This window comes from Arachis hypogaea, chromosome 13 (assembly GCF_003086295.3).
Source record: "Arachis hypogaea cultivar Tifrunner chromosome 13, arahy.Tifrunner.gnm2.J5K5, whole genome shotgun sequence".
Classification (NCBI taxonomy): domain Eukaryota; kingdom Viridiplantae; phylum Streptophyta; class Magnoliopsida; order Fabales; family Fabaceae; genus Arachis; species Arachis hypogaea.
Genome location: NC_092048.1, coordinates 67,703,575 through 67,707,644, shown reverse-complemented (window position 1 = coordinate 67,707,644; position 4,070 = coordinate 67,703,575). Strand labels below are relative to the sequence as shown.

At 41.5% G+C, this 4,070-nt stretch overlaps 1 non-coding gene across 1 annotated transcript; it reads right to left on the bottom strand.

The window, feature by feature from the left end:
• Window positions 1-383: 383 nt before the first annotated feature.
• Window positions 384-487, bottom strand: LOC112738984 (small nucleolar RNA R71). Its single transcript, XR_003169928.1, has one exon. It is a non-coding gene; the product is annotated as a small nucleolar RNA R71 (small nucleolar RNA).
• Window positions 488-4,070: the final 3,583 nt, after the last annotated feature.

The window sequence follows — 4,070 nt, the reverse complement described above, 5'->3', positions numbered from 1 at the left end:
ATGTTAGGCAGGAGAGAAAAGTTCTAGGCTCTTACATCAACCCAAACCCTGAGAATTGTGGGAGCAGCATCCTCAAACCAACCCTTCATGCTAATAACTTTAAGTTAAAGCCACAGCTCATCATCCTTGTTCAAAACAATTGCTCATTTGGAGGAAGTGCCCAGGAAGACCCCAACCAACATCTAACCACATTCTTGAGAATATGTGATACGGTGAAGTCCAATTGTGTTCATCCTGACACCTACAGATTGCTTTTGTTTCCCTTTTCTCTCTGGGATAAAGCATCAAAGTGGCTAGAATCCTTTCCAAAGGAGAGTTTTACAACTTGGGAAGATGTGGTGAATAAGTTCTTGGCAAGATTTTACCCTCTCCAAAGAGTTAACAGGTTGAGGGCTGAGGTACAAACATTTAGACAACAAGATGGTGAAACTCTCTATGAAGCATGGGAGAGATACAAGGAATTGACAAGAAAGTGCCCTCCGGACATATTCAATGAATGGGTACAACTGCATATTTTCTATGAAGGATTGTCACAAGAATCAAAGAAGGCCTTAGATCACTCTTTAGGAGGATCTCTCAACAAGAAAAAGATAATTAAAGAGGCCATAGATGTCATAGAAACTGTAGCCAACAATGAATACTTCTATGCCTCTAATAGAAGCACCAATAGAGAGGTGATGGAGTTGAATCACATGGATACATTGCTAGCTCAAAACAAGTTAATCACTAAGCAATTGGCAGACCTCACCAAGAAGATGGAGAGAAATCAAGTTGCAACAGTCAATACTCAACCACCAGCTCAAGAAGAGTTCAATGCAGAGGAAGGAGGTGATTGGGAGCAATTCAATTATGTTGGAAACTTGGTGCACGAAATTGTCATCTCAGGCAACGGCGCCAGAAACCCTGTACGCACGTCTTAATAAATTATATTTCATTCACAACTTCGATACAACTAACCAGCAAGTGCACTGGGTCGTCCAAGTAATAAACCTTACGTGAGTAAGGGTTGATCCCACGTAGATTGTTGGTATGAAGCAAGCTATGGTCACCTTGTAAATCTCAGTCAGGCGGATATAAAATAGTTATGGAGTTTTCGAACATAAATAATAAATAGATAGAAAATAAGGATAGAAGCACTTATGTAATTCATTGGTGAGAATTTCAGATAAGCGTATAGAGATGCTTTTGTTCCTCTGAATCTCTGCTTTCCCGCTGTCTTCATCCAATCAGTCTTACTCCTTTCCATGGCTGGCTTTATGTAAGGACATCACCGTTGTCAATGGCTACTTCCCATCCTCTTGTGAAAATGGTCCAAATGCTCTGTCACAGCACGGCTAATCATCTGAGGTTCTCGATCATACTGGAATAGGATTCACCCTCCTTTTGCATCTGTCACTACGCCCAGCACTCGCGAGTTTGAAGTTCGTCACAGTCATTCAATCCCAGAGTCCTACTCGGAATACCACAGACAAGGTTTAGACTTTCCGGACTCTCTTGAATGCCGCCATCAATCTAGCTTATACCACGAAGATTCTGATTAAGAGATCCAAGAGATACTCATTCAATCTAAGGTAGAACGAAAGTGGTTGTCAGGCACGCGTTCATAGGGAATGATGATGATTGTCACGTTCATCACATTCAGGTTGAAGTGTGAATAAATATCTTAGAAGCGGAATAAGTTGAATTGAATAGAAAAACAGTAGTACTTTGCATTAATCTTTGAGGAACAGCAGAGCTCCACACCTTAATCTATGGAGTGTAGAAACTCTACCGTTGAAAATACATAAGTGAAAGGTTTAGGCATGGCCGAGAGGCCAGCCTCCAAAACGTGATCAAAGATGATCCGAAGATCATAAGATGTCTAATACAATAGTAAACAGTCCTATTTATACTAAACTAGTTACTAGGGTTTACAGAAGTAAGTAATTGATGCATAAATCCACTTCCGAGGCCCACTTGGTGTGTGCTTGGGCTGAGCTTGAATGTTACACGTGCAGAGGCTCTTTCTGGAGTTGAACGCCAGGTTGTAACGTATTTCTGGCGTTCAACTCTGGTTTGTGACTTGTTTTTGGCGTTTAACTCCAGACAGCAGCGTAGAACTGGCGTTCAACGCCCTTTCACGTCCTCTAAACTCGGCCAGAGTATAGACTATTATACATTGCTGGAAAGCCCTGGATGTCTACTTTCCAACGCAATTGGAAGCGCGCCATTTTGAGTTCTGTAGCTCCAGAAAATCCACTTTGAGTGCAGGGAGGTCAGAATCCAACAGCATCAACAGTCCTTCTTCAACCTCTGAATCTGATTTTTGCTAAGTCCCTCAATTTCAGCCAGAAAATACCTGAAATCATAGAAAAACACACAAACTCATATTAAAGTCTAGAAATATGAATTTAACATAAAAACTAATGAAAACATCCCTAAAAGTAACTAGATTCTACTAAAAACATACTAGAAACAATGCCAAAAAGCGTATAAATTATCCGCTCATCATAAACTCATCAAGACAAGCCTATGATCCACACTCCAAAACTTATAACCCTGGTTGGAAGAACCATCCAAATTTTGGGTGGGGAAACCAGCAAACCCAGAACTAAGATCATAGACCTTACAACTCCACCTACCAATAAACTAACCAAAGACCATACCAAGCCCCACACAACAACTCTTTCCAGCCTCTATATCAAGCCCAAAATAGCCATTCTCAGCCTCCCAATTCCAACCTACCACCACCATTTGAGGATAGACTATCCCGGATTGAGGCCATGCTTGGAGAACTTTGCAAGGAGTCTAAAGACATGCAAGATTTCAAGGAGGAGGTGAGATCCAATATGCAAAATCAAGATGCTGCCATCAAGAAACTTGAAGTACAGATTGGATACCTGTCCAAGCAAGTCCCTAGCCATAATCCCTATAATGCCACCAAGACAAACTCAAGGGAGGAATGCAAGGCTATCACACTCAGGAGTAGGAAGGAACTGAAAGAGACCTCAAGGAAAACTCAAGGGAGGGAAGTAGATGAAAGCCTAAGTGACAAGGAAGAAGCACAAACACCTGCTTCCAATTCACCAGAAGAAAAAGAAGTCCTGAGGCCATATGTTCCAAAAGCTTCTTACCCTCAGCGATTAAAGAAGAATGAAAAGGACAACCAGTTCTCCAGATTCTTGGAAGTTTTCAATAGACTCCAAATTAATATCCCTTTTGCAAAAGTATTAGAACAAATGCCACTCTATGCCAAGTTTTTGAAGGAGTTAATGACCAAGAAGAGGAGCTGGAGAAATGATAAAACTGTGGTGTTAACCAAGGAGTGTAGTGCTATCATTCAACACAAGCTACCCCAAAAACTGAAGGACCCTAGGAGCTTCCAAATCCTCTGTATCATAGGAGAAATCACAGTGGAAAAAGCCTTATGTGACTTGGGAGCTAGCATAAATTTGATGTCCCTAGCAATGATGAAGAGAATGAAGATTGAGGAAGCCAAACCAACAAGAATGGCACTTCAATTAGCAGACCAATCATTCAAATTCCCTCATGGAATAGTGGAAGATTTGTTGGTGAAGGTGGGAGACTTCATCTTCCCAGCAGACTTTGTGGTGTTGGATATGAAAGAAGAAACCAAGGCTTCAATCATTCTGGGAAGACCATTCCTAGCAACAGCTGGAGCTATCATCGATGTCCAAAAGGGAACTGGTTCTTAGACTACATGATGAAAAAATGGTATTGAATGTGTTCAAAGCCATGAGTTACCCATAGGAATCATTGGGAGAATGTATAAGGTTGGATGCAGTGGAGGCTTTGGTACAAGAAACTCTTGAAGAAGAAGGACTTGAGGAAGTGCCTGACGAAGAACCTCTATCAACCAATGAAGCTGCATCAATCCAACTAACTGAAGTACCCATTCCAAGCACATCAGAGGAAAAAGGGGAAGGGAATGAAGCCCCAAAACTTGAACTGAAAGCACTCCCCCCACCCTCAAGTACACATACTTGGGAAGTGATGAAAGTTACCCAGTGATCATCAATTCTGCTCTCAGTCAAGAACAAGAGAATGAACTAATCAAGGTGCTGCAAATG